Source organism: Lethenteron reissneri, chromosome 35 (assembly GCF_015708825.2).
Source record: "Lethenteron reissneri isolate LAM-NWPU_2019-01 chromosome 35, ASM1570882v1, whole genome shotgun sequence".
Classification (NCBI taxonomy): Eukaryota; Metazoa; Chordata; class Hyperoartia; order Petromyzontiformes; family Petromyzontidae; genus Lethenteron; species Lethenteron reissneri.
Genome location: NC_083813.1, coordinates 2,414,461 through 2,434,847, shown reverse-complemented (window position 1 = coordinate 2,434,847; position 20,387 = coordinate 2,414,461). Strand labels below are relative to the sequence as shown.

Here is a 20,387-nt window from a genome sequence, read left to right as displayed (position 1 = left end):
CTTCAAGTCTAGAAATAACCAAATCACCTCTATTATGGAAATTTAAGAGTTACATTCTCAATGGAAGGTTGACAGGCCATTACCGAGGCGAAGTCGATCAAATCGGTACTACATTGCAGGAGTTAGACCATTGTGTTCTGTGGATCGCTGGGCCCACAACATCGTCGTCGAGGCTGCAGCATTCAGGCGCGACTATCGCACGGCAACTAAGAGAAGCACACACACACACACCCACCACCACCACGTCATTTGGGTGGCAGGTTGCATTTCTCTTTGGGCGCTCAGTGCCTCAATATAAACTCCAGCCTCATCCCACAAACACTTTTAACCATGCACTGTTGTTATTTATGGTCACGTAGCAACACTTTGGCTGGATTAGCTATTTACTTTACACGCATGGACATTACTTGATAATCACAAACATATTAAAATAAGAATATGTTTTACCCTTTCTGACAATAAAACAGGAGTTAAGATGTTCAAACACCAAAGAGATACATCTTGAAAGGAATCAGGTCTGTATTAACCACACGTACGTGTGGTGAACATGCATTCAAACAATCATGCTCTGATAATATACGCATTGCCTTTGAAACTGATAGACCTACACCAGAGACAGCTTTCTCTATAGCCTCGTCTCACCAGTGTCAGACCGGAGAACGCCAAAAGGCGAACAGCACAACATCTTAACACCAGAAAGGGTTAAACATATTCTTATTTTAATACTTTGATATTGGCAAAACGGTACCATGATATAATCTCATAACATGCCTAGAACATGTGACCCCACCCACCCTTTCTCCCCCACCCCCCCCCCCCTGCGACCCAACCACAGTATTTTCCAGTGCTCCCAAAAGACATATCGTTACTTGGGGTAAACATACATGTACATAAGGGTAAGGATTTACGAAAAGCATTTGCATATGTTGAGTCACATAAATGCAACTGTGGTTGTCTATCTCAAAATGCTATATATGCCTAATGACCCATCAAAAATAAAACGGTGAATTAAATCTTGCATGAGCTGCTACGAATAAGCCCAAGCAAGCCGTTTTGTCATACATCCCTTATGTGAATTATATTCACTGCGAAGCATGGATTTTTAATTATATTCAGTGTGATGCATGTCTTCCATAGCTAGAGCTTTGGCATGTGTATTATTTGAAGCAGGGTTATGACAAAACCTTCACAGGCTGAGATGGAAGACCCGACAGGCTGTAACATGACAATTCAGGCTGGAAAGGGGTCCGAATTACGCTAAACGACATTAAAACACCACGTGTATGCAGAAACCATTTATTCATAATGTATGTTAACCAGCGAATGTACTAAAATCTGCACTCCAAGTTTGGTTAGGTGCTGGGAACATCTCAACATATTTTATTGCTGCAACAAATATTCACATAAGGAATAATACACGAACTCCTGAAAGGCAGGAATGCAAGCCGGCTTGAAATGTGTCTCCCTACTTTTGTCAAATTCAATAAGTTGCCATTACTCAGTTCCGAGCACATGACATTTCCACTCGATCCCAAGAAACCTACTTTCTTTGGTGACCTTGGCTCAAATACAAGAATTGAGGTTCACTAGGGCTGTGTCTTCTCAAACGTAGTCACCGTTGCTGTGAATGCCCCCATGTCCTAGCATCACGGCGCACATACCAAACATCTATCGGTGCAATGCAATTTTGCATCATCTTAACTACCAGGTTGTTGACTTTTTGGGGGGGAAATTATTTTAATTACTATTTTTAAATGTAAATAGAATACAGAGGTGGGCACAACTATACATTAGTGGTGGCCATTTAGCAATGGGCATTATATTTTTACTTAAAACTTTCGTGACTGCAGGAATTCATATTATTTGGTTCTTTCGGTGAAGTCACGTAGATAGAAAAATTAGTAATGAAAATAAAGTGAATAAAAATATCACGACGTTTCGATCGCAACACAAGCAGTCTTCATCAGGAAAAGGGCTTAGCCTCCCAAGGCAAACTGTTCATGAAGGTTTGGAGATGGTCGTAGCCCAAGTGGATCAGCAGCACCAGCAGCATGGGCGGAGCAGCAATGCCAATGCCAATGCAGCAGCAATAGCCAATGCAGCAGCAATGCCAATGCAGCAAAGGGCCTGCCAGGAAATCACTGCACCCCAGTCTACACACCACACTGCTGATGGTAGAGGTTGATTGACAAGAAAACACAAGTCAAGTCATGACCCAAAGTGGTTGATGACATCTTTCTTATTATTGCTGAGTCTATAACCTTCCTCTCAGTTGAAATTGTGTCTGTGTCTGTATATATGGATGGCTTCATGAACGAATCTTTATGTCATCATCAGTTACTCGTCAGTTTCGATGTCATTTCTTTGTTCACCAAAGTTCCTGTGCCCGATACCATTGCAATCATTGAATATTTGGTCCAACAAGGATTGAATGCTGATGTACCGGCCCTGGTGAGACACTGTCTCACCAATGCATACTTCACCTATAATGGAACATTCTACAAACAAACTGAAGCCATCCCCAATGGGTTCTTCCTTATCTCCGGTTGTAGCCAATATTTTAATGGAAATTTTTTTTTAGATGGACGCCATCCAGACATCCACTCTACATCCATCCTTGCAGAAGAGGTACGTAGATGACACGTTCATCATCTGACTACACGATCCGCAAAGCCATCACCCCAACCGTGAGGAAGGAGCCATCTGAGGATCCAATCAAAACCATCACCCTGCCATACATAGCAGGGGTAACCAAAAAGATTTCCAAAATCATGAACAAACACAGGATACAGGTCCGATTTAACACAGTACATAAAATTCGTGATCTGATCCCATCTGTGAAGGACAATATCCCGGCGTCTACAAACTAAGCTGTATCTGCAACAGCAGCTACATTGGGGCAACTAAGCGACATGTCTCGGACCGTGTTCGTGAACATAAGGCAGATTTGAAACACGGTAGGACCAATACTTATGCAATGGCGATCATAATTTTAATGCAGCTGGCTCACGCGAAATTGATTTCTCTAAGACGATAGTACTTTGCAAGCCTACTGTCTATCAACAAAGATTTGTTCATGAAGCCATCCATATATACAGACATAGACACAATTTCTACTGAGAGGATGGCTATAGACTCAGCAATAATTGGAAAGATGTCATCAACCACTTTGGGTCATGACTTGACTTGTGCTTTCTTGTCAATCAACCTCCACCGTCAGCAGTGTGGGGTGTGGAGCGGGGTGCAGTGATTTCTTGGCGGCCCTTTGCTGCATTGGCATTGCTGCTGCATTGGCATTGCTGCTGCATTGGCATTGCTGCTGCATTGGCATTGCTGCTGCATTGCTTGCTGCTGCATTGGCATTGCTGCTGCATTGGCATTGGTGCCCCGCCCATGCTGCTGGTGCTGCTGATACACTTGGGCTATGCCCATCTCCAAACCTTTATATACAGTTTGCCTTTAGAGGCTAACCCCTTTTCCTGATGACGACCACTTGTGTTACGATCGAAACGTCGTGATATTTTTATTGACTTTATTTTAATTGTATTTTTTCCCATCTATGTGACTTTACCGAAAGAACCAAAGAATATAAAATGGGCATTATGATTATAACTGCTATTTTGAATATACAAAGAATGACGGTGGTAGCAGTACCTTCGTCAGGAGAAAGTTATAAAAGACAGCCGTGCACACCAGCTCAGAAAATGTATTCTCCTAATATTAGGGGCCGTCCATAATTGACGTCACCCACCTAGGGGGGGGGGGGGGGTCAGACATTTGTTACGATGTGTGACGAGGGGGGGGGGGGTGTTTGAGAAATGTGACATCACATCAAAATGTGCAACTTTAAATAAATATAAACACGTTCTACTTAATTAAAGATACTTTTTAATAAATGTTTTCTCCTACAACATCAGAGTGCAGCACCACATTAAATACGCACTACAATGACAATAGTTTAAAGCGATTTGAAGTATGTTGTATTTTTTTTTGGGGGGGGGCAGAGCTTTGTGACGTCATATTTGAGGGGGGGTCTGACTATTGTGACGCCGTGTGACGATGAGGGAGGGGGGGTCAAAATCGTCCAAAATCGCGTGACGTCATTTATGGACGGCCCCCCTTGCCTCATTTCTGCTCATTACGTTTTGTATCCCCCCAACAGATGACTCCAGATCGCACACACCTGCTGATGAGGCAGCCTTCCCTCCAAAAAGCATTGCCAATGGGCCTGGGCGTCTGTACTACCAGGCGGACAAGTCTGTAGGACACCGCTTCACTGGGAAAAGCTTACAACAGGCGGGGGATACCTTGAGAGAGTGCGCTCATGACAACTAGAGCAGAAAATGACTTGATCCCGTACTGGCCAGTAACCTCAACCAGGTATAACAAATACAGGGTGGTGCTGCTTGATAATATACATTATCCGCATATACATCAGTATAATTATATTAATTATCACCGTGTATGAAAAACGAAAAACTCGGAGCACTTTGACAATTATATCCTAACCACTATTGTATAGGACAGGTAGATAGTCAGGCTACCATAATGGCATTTGGTGCACAAAAAATCCTCTTGAATGTATCCTCTGGCTGCCTCTTCACCTGCACAGCTGCAATTGCTGCCTGCCAAGGCCGTACGATGCTGCAAAGCCAGCCATCTGATTGTGCCACATGGCCGGCGCACGCAAATTTCCACGTTAAAAAAAGCCAAGCACCCGGGGATTACGCGTGTGGCACGAGCTTGACAGGGTGGGTATTAGTCGGAAGCAACGAGCCAATTCTGAAATTACAGCATTGACACTTAATTTTGTTGCGTGCGCTGGAAGACTAAGTGGGCAGCTGAGACTGCCGAAGGTGTGTTTGCTGGCTGACGTCGGCTGAACGCCTCCTCGTGTCCGCGGACCGGCTACAATCAATCACTGCATTGCTTCAATTCAGAACACACGGACGCCTAGGAGACGACAGACGAATTGTGTGAACTTAGATTCGAGGTTTCCGTGGCCTTGAGCAAAATTAATATTTGAACTCTTTTCTGGTATAACTGCGTTGGTAGTCGTACCCAAAAAAAATTTGTCAATGTGAATTTTGGAAATTACGTCTCTTGGTCACACCGCATGTTGTCCAGCACAATGCCTGGTATTTCGCCCCACAAGCGTTGCAGACGCTCGCAGCACGTGGGGTGAAGTGTGAGAAATTATGAAGAATCGTGCCGAACAACACAGGTTATAACCCACACACACACATCGGAGAGCTACATAACACACAACCACGAAAATACACGCATGGGTTACACAAGCAGACAATCTAAATGCCTCCATGCTTACACTTGCATGGGGCAGTGCTCTGATCTGCTGGTCATTATGTCTGAGCTTGTGGTGCAAATTTGAAACTCCTATGGTGGGAACAATCCTATCCTTAACCAGGACACTTGCCTTCTCACAAAGTGCCACTCATTATTGACCCCAGGGGAACGATGCACTGGATCAACCAGCATTTTAACTCAGGCACACTCTGCCACGGCAACTGGCATTGTATAAGAGAATGGAATGCTTTCTTACAAGTTATTCATCATGGTCTAAGTGAACCGAGGCTGTTTTATTAGTGGGGAAGACCCATCTGACAACATGTATTCACACATGGCTGATCACTTTCATCCTCAAGGGAGAAAGCCATTAACAAATCATCTGTGTAAAACAACATTTAGCTAAATATTCCGACAGGCTGCGAAAGTATTCAGCTTCCTGGCTTTCAAGCAAAATGAGTCTTTTTATAAAAAATATTATTCTAAAATGTTTTTACTAACCTAATAAGATGTTGCCAGGGTGTAATGGTTAGCATATACTGATACACACGGACCAATATGAGCTGATCGATATGTGGCAATCGAGTACTGCGATTCAGAGGTGGATAGTTCGGTGCAATCTACCGATGCAGCAGTTGAAACAATGGGGAAACTTTTTTAAATCCCCCCCACCCACCACTCCGTCTCTGTCCACTAAGCAGTATAGCCGGGTATCCTGCAGCAAGTCGATCAGCATGTGTGGTCGGGTAAAGTGTAGGCACTCACAACCTCTACCAAGACCATCTGACCAGCATGGAAGAGTAGGCCAAATCATCTCTAGAGGGGCTCTCTAGAGCTCCCTCTGGGGGAGGCCCTTTCACTAACAAGTGGCATGAGCAAGAAACTGCAGGGGTGCACTTTTACCGCTTTACCTTAAACTCATGTTCAAATTAAATAGATATAAATATGCATGCGGTAATGAAAACATGTCAATTCATTTTCTGCTGAATATGGAAGCAGTCGACATTTCCATCGGAATGCCTTGCTCAAAAAGCCACGTGACGTTCGTGACCTATTCAAATTATGCAGCTGGGTCGCCAGCCTAGTGATCAGCGCCCTCAACAATGGCCCAGTCGGTGTGATTCCAGCGGTCCAAATCTTGCTGATGATGGTGCTGCTGCCTCCAGGAACTGCTCAAGGCTCTAAGGATGTCAACAACACCCAGTGCAATTATTTGGACAAATATACCACAGTGTGTTGGGCATCACACAGCCCACAACACGAATAATAAAATTACCCAACTCTACGCTATAAAAAATATATATCCCTAAGCAGCTCTGGGGATTTAGGACTTTATTGCAAAAGAGAGATAATGAACCTTAAAAGGTTCAACCGAATTAAAGAGATGACACTGGACCGAATTAAAATAGGGTAACAGAATAAGACAGAATCAGGTGACAATGATTGGAACATATCGCAGGTGCGCATGTACACAACAAGATACAGATCCCCCGTGTAGCCTGAACACACTGTTGGGGCAAGTGCTCTAAGCGAGCACCTATGAAGGCCGGCACGTCAGACGAGGGGGTGTGTGGCAAGCACCACGCCCTGTCGCCTTTGTCTCCCAAGTGCTGATGTTTACACATTCTACCAGGTACTCATTTGAGGCCGAGTTGACCTAGGATAAGCACAGGACTGGATCAGACATTCATCTAACTGCAACACCACTGCTCCCCATTTCTACTCTTTGGTTCTTTCGGTAAAGTCACGTAGATGAAAAAGAAAAATAATAATAAAAATAATAAAATGAAAATAACTACATTTTTTATTATTATTTTTCATCTACGTGACTTTACCGAAATAACCAAAGAGTATGGATCCTTGCAGTCACGACAACTTCAAATCTAGAATACATATACCTTTTAAGTGAGTCCAATATAACAATTTAAATGCATATACCCTCACCCTTCCCATACCACTTGCCACAAAGTCTCTAACCTCATTTGTTTGTGTGCCACACAGTGATGTTGAATATTTCTAAAATGGCACCCTGTACACTGCATGCAAATTGCAGGGGCATGGGGGTGACCTGAAAATGTGAACTGTCAACATTGATTGGATAAATGAAGCAACCAATGCCCTCAGTGGAGCAGAGGTTTCGTGCGAGACCCCCCCCCCCCAGTCCCACCCTTTTACCCTCTGGTGGAAAAGCAAATTTCATGCCCAAATGAAAAAATTCAGCCACACCAATTATGTAACAGAATGCAATTGAATCCACATTTTGTCTCCCAGACACAATGCCCTGTGGCGATAGTGGCTTTACAGAATTGCACAGTTCATACAAATAAGATATTTTTTACCTTTTAATACGAATAAAATAGCTTACCAGTGCACAATGTCACCACAACCTCCTGAATATACCAGCGTCTTCGCTGTTCTAAGCGAGCGTAGACTTTGTGCTTATCTCTGTAGGTGGCCTCGCGTCAGCAGTGAAAAATCCAAATTCCCTCGAGCAAGGGCCGGTTTCTCCACAGCATTCTAGGCTTCCCACAAAGTGCAAAATGTGTTTGCCAAACCCAGAGGAGTGATTAGCTGAGTAGACTCCCAACCGGGATTGAACTTGTGACCTATTTTGTCATCCAAGCTCTCTTAACCACTGTTCCACCCAGCTGAACAGAGTTATTGTACATAGTAGTCACAAAGTTATTGTATGAATTTATAGGGCTGCCGTTGATTTGTAGATACATTTAAAATATTGGATGTGCTATGACGGCATCATATGAATGGCCTCCAGTGAAAAAATCACGACACTAAAACTGGATTCAGAAGGAAACAATTGGCAGTGTGTATTTTTGTCAGAAATGCATATTTGCATTTACAATAATTTGAGTCTTAGTTTTTGGTTGCCTCCAAAATACTTCCATTCCCTACATTTGAAATCAATGGAGTCTCCAACATCTTCACACTATTGGTGTAGCCTACCTCATTACGACCATACCGCACCTCTGATTCCCACGGTTGGCTATGTAATAGTGCGAATGAAGTTCAGCATACATGTCATTCATTCAATCATGGTAAACTATTGAGGGCAATGCCATTTATTATACCGGCTTAGACTTTTTGTGATATTTTATAGAAAACATGTCCATCCGCAAACCCTCCCTCCCTCTGGACACCACATCCTGCTATCCAGCCAGCCAGCAAAACTTTTTTTGGAATCCAGTACAAAATATTATTTCTTATTTACTATTATTAACATTAATGAAACATTTACGCGGCATTTTATTTTATTTATTTACAGCACTGGCCTTGCATTTCCATGGGATACCCAGCCGGGAGACGTAATCACACAGATGTAAGCGGTGACATTGGTGACATGGGCATTTGTACGCCAGTCAGCCAGTAACAAAACTTATTTTTGTTTCTAATATAGTGTGATATGACAGCATCACAGGCTATCGCTCAGCCACACACATGAAACAGATGCTGAGCCTATTTATTGAAAGTCAAGTATATTGCTCATGGTGGCGGAGTTTGTATTGAAGTAAGCAAACCCTGGGCTCAAAGACAAGTGTCACGGCTGCTGTTGGTCTGTTGCATAAAGCAAATTGAGATGCATTTATCTATAACTTTGCAGTCTAAATCAGTAGGAGTACAAACTGAGATACGTTTCCACTTAATGTGCTGAATTCAACCATCCTCAGACCAACTCATGACCTACTTATGAATAAATTAGTATTATAAAAGTCCTTTATCCTAGACAAACACATTCACATTGCAAGTAGCTGTTAAAGCTCGCACAGCACCTGCAAAGGTGTAGTGGCCACACCGCACTGTTATGTGCCTTTGTTTCCCCCAGTTCCGATGTCCAGATATGGCACTAGGTACTAAGTCTGTGACCAAATCACTTTAAGTAAACAAAATGCGCCCAATCTCATCAGATCTGAAAAGCTAAGGAGGATGGAGTGCTTGGACAGGGTGTGAGATTGTGCGTTGGCCACGAGTGTGTGGCTTCTCTCTGCAGTACTCCCATTTACTTATGTTTACAAACCACCCATTATTTGGTATTGGGCAAATATCCCAATGCCGAACCCTCCTGAGAAAATCTTGAGACTTAAATGAGGACTTTTCTGGGAAAATAATTGTCATTAGTATTACTCATTTTAAAGCCGAGTGAGCCTACATGAGCCCTGCAGACAACCGCATACTTTCATTGCCTCGTCCTTAATAAGAAATGTGTGGGAGGAAAGCAGAGTTACTGGTGAAATCAAATATTGATAAGACTCAAAAATCCATATAGGTTCATCAGAAACCCATTTTGCTGCATTCCCTTATCTTGACCATCTCAGAACCCTTCAATCACGAATATAGCAGTTTTAGGTTGGTGTGTTACTCGAGGGCGTTTTAAATTGTTGCAGACTATGAAAATAACCTATTTACATGTTTCCCTGTATGCGTTTAAATATAATGGATGTAGGTACAGTACTCCAGATGTAATAAATGTAGGGGAAAATAATTTATCAAAATACTTCTCGAATGTGATTTTAAAAAAGGTAAAACCAGCCTCATCTAATTCTTAATATGAAACTCTTGAAGAAATTTAACAGGGGCATTATTGGTATTGGTATTCTATTTAAAACTCAAGCTAACAGTCAAAACCAAACATATTAAAAGGACTGCTTTGGCAGAGACAAACAAGCATACTGTACATCAAAAAGCTCACCACATTCATCACCACTAATGACCTCTCACAGAAAATATATCATGGGCTACTCTTTCAGGCAATGGCCTCTCTTTACAGTAATAAACTTGAACTATGAACGAAACTAAAAACTTTTATTTTACCAGGTAAGACCCACTGAGCTATTAGCTCTTTTTCAGAAGCGAACTGGCCACAAATGATAGCTCAACCAAGTGGCTTATCAAGTGGAAATTTACAGCAGTCAAATACTCTCAACGTATGTTTCTAAATGTGGAGCAGAAAACCGGAGGACCCGGAGAAAAATCCATGCGACCATGGAGAGAACATGCAAACTCCAAATATACAACAGGTGTCAGGGTCGGAATGGAACCCACGAGCCGTATATCAGGCGAGGTCGTTAACATCTTTCCACCGTGGCGCCCCTAAAACAATAATACAAGTTTACACAGCAAATTGTCTGTGCATCAATGCAAATTTTAAATGGCTACATTATTTATGTAATACAGTAATTATATATGGCTGGGAGGAAACCTAAAATCACAATTATAAGATTGTGTCTTCATATGATGGTGAGGGTTAAACCCAGCCAAGCACAACTTGGAGAACAATGTAATGGGTAGCAATTTGTAGAAACTCGGTGTTTGTCCTATTGTAAATCTGGCCCCTACCACAGAAATGTGAAATTTCGACCACTGTCTCTCAAGGCTGTCAAAAGATGAGCACGGTCCCCACCTCATATGAACTAGGACACACTTTGAGTTGACTTGTATTTACAATGCATTTAATCTACATATTTAAAATCATGCATTGGGTTTCCAATATTATTATTTTAGTATCTTGGGACATGGGGCCATACTCTTAGTTCTTTCGGTAAAGTCACGTAGGTAAAAAATGAAATTCAAATAAAAAAAAATAAAAACAATAAAATCACGACGTTTCGGAGGCAACACAAGCCTCCGTCTTCAGGTGAAACTGTCACATCAAAATATCTGTATCCGAAGTGAAGAGAAGTTCCAAGAGGTACGACCTTATATAATGGTTAAGGGGGGAGATGTGTATGCTTATTACTGAGCATTAAAAAGTTATGCACAAGATATCCATCAGTGACAACTAATAGATAACACTATGTAACACAATTTTTGTTCCTGGGTAGTAAGTGTTATTTCGTAATTGCTTATGCCTAAAAAGTATAGAAAAAGGCTATTATTCCCCACAAACTTTGCTTTTGTGACCAGGACAGTGGTATTTAAAATTTACCTATTTTCAATGAGAAAACGGGCGAATTTGTTTCTTTTCGTTCACGTAAAGTCAGAAAATAACAACATATGAATCAAAATTTACATGTATTTATACTAAAGTAATACAGAAATTACTACAACAGATTTAGAAGTGAGTAGTTTTTCGAGATTTACGATTATACTGTAAATCACTTTCACGAATCAGCCCCCAAATGTAGTCTCCCATCATGTTCTCGTTATACTGTCCTTGGTAGCGCCGTTCAAATTCCAGTATATCCTGGTGGAAGCACTCGCCTTGCTCCTCCGAGTATGCTCCCATGTTCTTGAATTTATCAAGATGAACATCAAGGATATGGACTTTGAGGGACATCCTACAGCTCCACATAGTTTTCGACCTTGCGATTGCCCAGGAAGCCACGAACCACTGCGACAAAGCTGTTCCAAGCTGCTTTCTTCTTACTAGTGAGCTTCTTGGGGAATTCATTGCACTCCAGGATCTTAGACACCGGCTTTGACCTTTTCCTCAGACCGCTTAGGGAAGAAGTCTTGAAGGTACTTGAAGGCTGCCGATTCCTTATCTAAAGCTCTGACAAATAGTTTCATAAGGCCAAACTTGATGTGCAGTGGTGGCATCAGCACCTTCCGGAGGTCCACGAAAATGCACAAATTTGCCCGTTTTCTCATTGAAAATAGGTAAATTTCAAGATATCACTGTCCTGGTAACAAAATCAAAGTTTGTGGGGAATAATAGCCATTTTCTGTACTTTTGAGGCATAAGCAATTAGAAAATAACACTTACTACCCAGGAACAAAAAAAAAATGTTACAGTGTTATCTGTTATCTGTGTGGTCAGAAAGATACATAACAAACCTACATGGCTTTGTGGATTTTGACCAGCTAAATATAAAACTTTTAAAAATTAGCCAGCACATACAAAACATCAATGCAATAGCTTTTTTCATACATTCCCCCCCCCCCCACCCCAAAATGTAATTGTAAGAAACTTCCATTCAAAACATTTCGAGACGTTTACCCCGTGTTTCAGAGAAAAGCTGTTGGAAAAAATTTTCACAGGGTTACTGTGGGGGCACTTTTAATCCTTTACAGCATCGGGGTCAAAGTTTTGCACAATCTCTGTTATTCGACTGTTTGTGACGTGTCAGTCAAACCAATATCTTCATTCTCAGAGCTGGAAGATTTCGAAATTTAAGTACACAATGAGATTTCATATGAGAATGTGCAGTCATTGCTGACTGAGTAGAGATCATCAACTCACTAGACTTGAGAACACAATTTAATCAATGGTGGCTGGGCAGATTCGAACCCAGGGTCTCAGCAGCGCTGGTAGCTCAGTGCCATAACCTCTGAGTCACACAGCCACCTGACATGCAATATTTAAATCGGGGAAAAAACACACTTTTTTATAATTCAGATGAGAGCCCTGCCTGCGTTTCTCATAAGCTGCGGACCAAATTGCGTTCGGGTCAAAGTTGATCATCAGACATAAAGTTTTTTTTTTCTGCCCTGACGTCTGACGCACACGACATCAATTATCACAATAGGAGAGCAACGGAAAGTAGGGTAATTAGATGGAGCTTGCACCTGGGGGACTTCATCTCCCCTAAAAATAGCAGGGAACAAGCAGTTACTCCCGCTGGCCACCGTCGAACACTGGTATCGCACTACACGCATGGAAATGATTGATTTATGGAGTAATTATTTCTCTGGCCGTTGGGTAAGCACAATTTCTTTGACATTCATTTTCCAAATGCCAAGATGCAAATGGGATCGAAAGAGGCCCCCGAAATCCATGCAGGCTGCGACACGTTAAAGTGGCGAAAGCGACACTAACTGGTGCAATCCTGGGACCTTCAAAAATGCCACAAATGTTGGGGAGATCCTCGTGCAGCGCGGCAAGTAAAACATTTCTTTATCACACGTGAAGAATGCTCATTTGGCATGAGGGAAGCTGTTTATCCAAATATTTAGCCCCTTGGGTAACTGAGGGTTTCCTCACTACACTCTTCCTTTCCATGCAGTAGTCCCTCGGTTTTTTTAATCCGTTCCACGAAAACTACTGTTAACAGAAATAACTGTTAATCGTATATGAGAGCTGTTCCCACTGCCAAAACAGAAAACAATGTAGACAAAGCCAGTCAAGGTCTAAACGCTCATAAATGGGCGTCGCTGATTGGCTGAGGTCATGTTCAGCCCCACATACAAGCTCTCCGATTGGCCGAAATTAGCGCCCGCGTGCGTAATGTAAATATATCGTTAATTAACAAAAATGTACTTTAGTCGAAACCACGGGGGTCCTATAGGAGGCGAAACATTAACCAAAAAACGTTAACTGATGTGGCACTGTTATCCTCGAGACGACTGTACCTTGTTCACAAATCTAGTTCATGAATTTGCACATTAAGTTGTTACATAATGCAGGAGGTCGTGGGTTCGATCCCGACCCTGACGCCTGTATATTTGGAGTTTGCATGTTTTCCCTGTGGTCGCGTGGATTTTTTATCTGGCTCCTCCAGTTTTTCCCTCTAAATTTAGAATCAACATGGCTGCTATAAATGTATACATGTTAAGTCACAAAGTTGTGGCAATCATTCGTGGCCAGGTCGCTTCTGAAAAAAAGGTAATAGCTCAGTGGGCCTCACCTGGTAACAAAAAATATATAGTTTCACCTCTGTTGCCACGTGTGCCACTGGACAGGAGATGATGGGCGGGGCTGGGTGATCTTGTCTGCATCTCTCACCTGCTTGACGCTGGATGTGGGGGGCGACTGCCATGAAATGGGCCCGAGGTTCCGATTACAAAAAAATCGATTACAATTTCAGCCAGTCAATTGACGCAACTGATCAATCCTCTCAGCTAAATACACAGGCAGAGAGAGAAAACAAAAAAAAAACCCAGAGAGAGTTTTCTCTCTGCCTGTGTATTTAGTGTATTTTTTCTGTCTCCACTCGTTTTTTGTCGTTCTTATGTTCTGCTCTGTCTGTGTGTCTCCGTTCCTCTTATTTTATGTTTTGTCTCTCTTTGGAATTTTCACACTTAAATTCTAACTTAGCAATCGTTGAAATACGTAATCGACCAGGCTATGCGTTAATTGGTTGTTGACCGACTCTCTGTGTTGTATTACATAACATTTCGATATTTTGCTAGGTTATTTAATTTAGTGTGTTCTTTCTCCCTCTTTCTAATGTTCAAGCTTGCGTAGTTGACCACGCGTCGCCGTACTCATTGACATGTTAACTTTTTTCTCTAACCCCTCCCTCTCTCCGCCCCCGCCCCCCTCTGTCTATTTAAGGCCTCGCCACAGAGACGATCTCCCTCTCTGTGCCTATGTGTTACTCTCTCTCTCTATGTATCTTGGTGATATCTGTCTGCTTATATGTCTGTCTATAGTTTTCTGGTTAGATTTTTGTTGCTATTTCATTTATACCTGATGACGATTGCTTGTGTTGCAATCGAAACGTCGTATGTTATTATTTAATTTATAATTGTATCTTTATACGTGACTTTACCGAAAGAACCAAAGAGTAACCAAATAACCACTTGAGGTACACTCTAGAGTTCCCTCTAGTGAATGCCCTTCCACCAGCAATGGTGTGAGCAAGCAATTGCAGGGTATAATTTTACCTTTGGATACTTTTATTGACTGTGGGGATAATACGCCATGTCGCCCTTGCAGGCATTTGAACTCTGACTGCGAATGTGCAGCACCACCTCACAAAATTACAAAATCCCTTTGGCCCCACACTAATTACGATGAGGCCCGCTGCTCGGGAATACTGCGCGAGTGGCTTTCAGTCTGCGTAACGCATTCACAATGGCGCGAATGAAAGCGAGGGATGGGCCGTACTGACGGCTGGAGCCATTTCATACTCTGCAATCTACAGTGACACGTGAATGCGCCGCACTATTGCTCGTGTCAAAAGCGTATCGTCAGATATGAATGCAGTAATTTGCTTTGTAAATGCCATTCTCTACGAACGTCTGCGCCGATGCTAAATCTTACCACTTGAAACGGCTTGTGACAAGTTTACAGTGTTTGTCTGATGTATGCATTTGCTGCTGGCCACAGGAATGTGGAATTTCCACCATTATCTTAGGGTTGCCAACATAAGTGAGCGCTGCTCCGGGTGTGTTTGAGCATGGAGATGTGCTTCTTTTCATTTGATATAGGTGATACAACTAGGAACTACTTTTTATTTACCAGGTAAAGCCCACTGGGCTATATATCTCTTTTTCAGAAGCGACCTGGCCACAAGTGATAGCCCAACTAAGTGGCTTCTCATGTGGACATTCATAGTGGCCAAATACTCTAAACACATGCTTCTAAATATGGGGGGAAAAACCAGAGGACCCAGAAAAAAATCTACGCGACCATGGGGAGACATGCCAACTCCAAATATACAGGCGGCAGGGTTGGGATCGAACCCACGACCTCATGGATACCAGGAGAGGTAGTTAACATCTCGCCACAGTGCCGCGCTAAAACTGTAAATAATAAGGTAAGAGATTTCTGAGCCTTGCACTTGCAAAGAAGCAGTAAAATATGTACATTGTCTCTTTGTATAATTACAGATTCAAATCAGCCATACAATCTCCCTCATCAGCATTTGAGGTTTATTAATCTTGGAATACATAACTAAGTAAATACATGATATGTCTGTCTATGTGAATATCACAAATGTGCTGTGAATTGTTCCTCTAACGGCTCCCCCAGTAGCTCACTCCGAGTGCAAAGCATTTACAAAGTTGCTTTTATTAATTTAGTGTTTTGCTTTGTTGTATTTTAAGGGAGGTTCACGATTTCCTTCCAGCAAGCGACAGCTCCGATGCAGCCAGCAGCTTGGGAAAATATGAAACAGTTTTCACAAAAACAGCCAGTAGCAGCAGCAGCAGCAGACTTCAATCTTGTTTATATTGAGTGTGATTTGTAAGAGACACATTGGACTGGCCAATGTGACACAATGACAGTCCCATTGAACGGTGTTACTGCTTTCAATGCAAATGTGGGTGCCTTGCGTGTGTGTGTGAGCGGTAGTGAAACGGTTAGCGTGCTGTGCTACAAACCTGATGACCCGAGTTCGATTCCCGCTCATGGCCAACACCAGTGACGGCTATCTGAAACGTCCTGGGCTTCCCCAAGGTCGACTCATCCTCAAATGAGTACTTGGTGCGATGTACAAAATCATTGCCACGAGGCTGATAAAGGATGGCTAGGCGTGTGCTGTGCCAGCCTTCATTAGGTGCTCGCTAACAGAACTTGCACCAACAATCTGTTAAGGATATAACGGGGGACCTTTGTCTTTGTGCACTCACATAGCAATTGCTCCTGCAATATAGAGTCCTGTATGAGGCTAAATGGAGAACCTATGTGTTTAGCGTGGGCATAAATACTGTAATTTATAGTATAAACAAGTGAGGTTGCTGCCGCACTGCGCATCGATGCGAAAGTGGCTGCCACGGTTTAATAACTTAAGTAAAATGGTACAATACAACATCAAAGTTGTCCTTAGATTCCATTAGGTTGATCCAGCCTTAACTTCGTATCAGTGGCCCGTGTTAAAGCCCTAGTCATACACACCATGTGCCAACTGGCATCTGAACCTAGTGTGGTCTTCCATTAGTTTGACTCACCCTAAAATGAGGGACTGTACCCATAGACACAGAGTCTGTGTGTGAATAGTGGCACTTGGCCACGGTGCCATGTCCTCCAACAGGAAACAGGAAGAAATGTACTTCCTGGTCATAATAAGTTCACACCCTCCAAGTAACACAAACTCTAATTCAGGCTTTCCTATAGAATTACTGTAAAATCATATGCATTTATATATTTTTTACATTCAAACATTATTGAAATACAGCGTAGACTTGGAAAGGCTGTTATCTTTTACCTGATCTGAATAACAATTAAAAATGACAATTTGTGTGAAAGAGAGAGATCATTTGTCACCTTTTGAAAATGTAAAGATAGTTTTGTCGCACAAAAATACCATCTGAATTCATTTAGTAAAAAGTAGAGGTTGGTTTTTGTATTCTGTATTTCTGGAAACACCAAACTTCCTGCATTTGCTAAAACAAACTTTCAAGAAGGTAAAACAAATCGCCGCTGACAGATGCACACAGAACACCAGCACTTTAACAAAATCCCACAAGAGCACTGTACTTGGGCGATAGCAATGTATTATAGTTGTGCAGAAAACGGATAAATCACAAATACTAACGGTGTCTGTGCATTGCTTTAATATTTTGTAGCAACTCACACAGATGGCTAAGAATGGAACACACCTTGTGATTGAACGGCAATGCGTGGCTCTTCACCGAAGAGGTAAAACAAATAATATATATGACAAGCCTCTTGGTCTATGCGCTATATCATGCAAACATAGCACTGCTTTTTCCAAAAATTTCCACAAAACAGCACCACTCAAACTCGAAAATGCCAAAGATGAATTCACTTCATCTTGCTAGTGGGGCTATACACAGATACTGTGGCAAGAGGAAAACACCAATCATCACTTGATGATCTGTGTGCATCAGCTAAACAAACTGACACATGGAATGGACACAATTGAGGTTTGGTATATGAGACCAGTAAATTCAGTGAAAGCTTTCTAATAGCCCTGTTGTAGTATTTTGTCTTACTCTGCAAGGTACATTCTATAATAATAATTTACGGCCACTGTTGGCATCCCCATGGTATGTAGCTGGTGATCGTGGTTGTGTGACTATTATCTATATCACCACGCTGATCATGGAGCATTGCAGCGGGGCTGGAAGATCCATGACTGGATCCACTTATCACTTAGTGCTGATATTAACCATAACCAGGAGTCTAACTCGGGGAGATGGTTTCATGGGGCAGTGTGCGATCTGTCGTTCCAATGCTTTGCCCCCCCCCCTGCCCCTTTTCTATAGTGAGCAAGAGCAAATTATTAAGAGGTTGCAAAAAAGCAAGGTTGAGGCCCTAAAAGTTCTGCTTCACGCAATGGAAGATGCTCACTCTTTTCGGAGATGGTTGGCCGAACGCTGGAAAGCCCCATTGAGAGAAACAGAAACCAAGGAAGGCTGTGGCACAGCGAAGATTTCTTTGCTCCAGAGGCAAAAACGAATCACTGAGAAAACAAAGAAAAGTTTCTGGAAATTACTCTGGGCATTCTCAGAGCATAACACCTTAGCATTTGCAGAGATGAGGAAAACAAGGGCACTTGCAGAGTACAATATTGTTGCAACAGAACACTTTTTGTGTTGCCACCTGGACCCGAGGCCCTATTAGAATGAGTTGCACACTGCTTTCAGTGTGTCAATGATACAAGCAGCTTTGATGCCGTTTGCTTTTGATATAGTTTGTTTGAATATGGATAACAGTCACGAGTAAGCTTCACGGTGCTGATATGAAACATGAAAGTGCACGTCACAAGGCCAATTTTTTAAGTATTGCAATTTAATGTGCTTTTTAATGACATTAAAATTGCATTTCAATAAAACGTTATGGCCCACGGTTAGGCCACCACAGAAGACCCTTACCATGCTGTGCCACGTCATGGGGGTCGTTTGACCAAACTTCGCAAATGGTGATCAATGCAGGTTGGTGAAGGGCCGCTCGGGTTCAGTTTCTCTACCACTTGCCACTGATGTCAGCCGTGACCAGTGCCGTTCTCGACTGTCACTCAGGTAGCCGAGTTCAAAACCACTGAATCGCTGCTCCAAGCCCCTTCCATAAATCATACTTTACCTTAAGCTATAGTACAGTGCTATACATCCATCCAATTGAAAGCACGTAAAAGTGCAATGCAATTAAGATTCATGAGACGTTTAATTGAAAGGGCTTCTCAATATTGGTGCGGCACAAGAGGAGCATAGAGTTGGTTGTCTCAGATATGCTCTCTACCCCGAGTGCTATGCCCCTCAGCAGCCAGACAGCCTGAAGCAAGTTCTAGTGATATGTCTGACCTATTGCAATCTCACCACACCTAACTCTGACCCTTCGGGATCCTCTTAAGGGATCAGAAGCTTGACCCGAGGTCAAATCCATCCAATCGCTACTACTACTATGCTTCCAACCACACTGAGATGGTGTAATAGCCTCGAAGTCTACGGGTCGTTGAGCTTTGGCATAGAATGAAGACCCCACCCAACACGGCAGGAATATAACTTAAGGAACTGTGTTGGTATGTTTATAAGTAAAGGTGAAGAATACCTAACCACTGTCATCATTAAACACATGTTGCCATGCAACTGAACAAAATATAGTCACACTCTGAGAAATGGTCCAACTCGTGAAAAAATGTAAACATGTAGGATACACAATGTAATACTGCAGAGAATAAAAAAACACTTGGACTTTGTGAAATAAAACAGTTGGAATATGAAACATTGTAAATTATAACTTTAAAATTAGTGAATGTCATTTTTTTAAAAAGAATATTCACCTACATCTGCAATGCCAATGCAACGATACATAATGGAAGATAAACACAGTAAAATCTTGCCTTAAAGCTTTCGTGACTGCAGGAATTCATATTCTTTGGGTCTTTCGGTAAAGTCACGTAGATAGGTTAAAAGAAATGACAAAAATAACAAAAACTGTGACGTTTCGATCGCAACACAAGCGGTCGTCATCAGGAAAAGGGGGGTTAGCTTCTAAAGACATACTGTTTATAAAGGTTTGAAATGGGCGTAGCCCAAATGTCACCAGCCAATGTTACTATAAGTGGTGGTCGACGACTGCAGCGGTGGTGGATTTTCCACCAATCAAAGGGCTGCCAGGTAAACATTAGCATGTTAATGGCAGATTGCCGAGCATCCTCCACGGCGAGCGCGCCAAGGTGGATATGTTAATGTGCGAGATTAGCATGTTAATGTGAGAGATTAGCATGTTAATGTGAGAGATTAGTATGTTAATGTGAGCTATTAGCATGTTCATGGGAGAGATTAGCATGTTAATGGCAGATTGCCGAGCAGCAACCTAGAGGACGGTGCACGAGGTAGCTGTGCTAGTGTGAGAAATTTAATCTGTTAATGTAAAAATCAGAGAGCCGAAAATAACAACTCACATAGTTGTTATTTTTGGGTGGAAAAGGATGGCAAGTTACCATTCTTGGATGTTTTATTAGAAAAGAGACCAGATGGCTCAATGGGACACTGTCTAC

General features: G+C 42.3%; 1 protein-coding gene across 5 annotated transcripts in view; it reads right to left on the bottom strand.

The window, feature by feature from the left end:
- ADCY2 (adenylate cyclase 2) overlaps positions 1-20,387 on the bottom strand; it is a 297,759-nt gene that overhangs the window by 240,553 nt on the left and 36,819 nt on the right. Inside the window, exon 2 of one of the 5 annotated variants that reach the window (XM_061565555.1) lies at positions 18,239-18,350. The exons of the other annotated variants lie outside the window; for them this stretch is intronic. The gene's annotated coding sequence lies outside the window, so the exon portion shown is untranslated. The remainder of the gene's footprint in view (positions 1-18,238; positions 18,351-20,387) is intronic. 5 annotated transcript variants of the gene reach the window in all.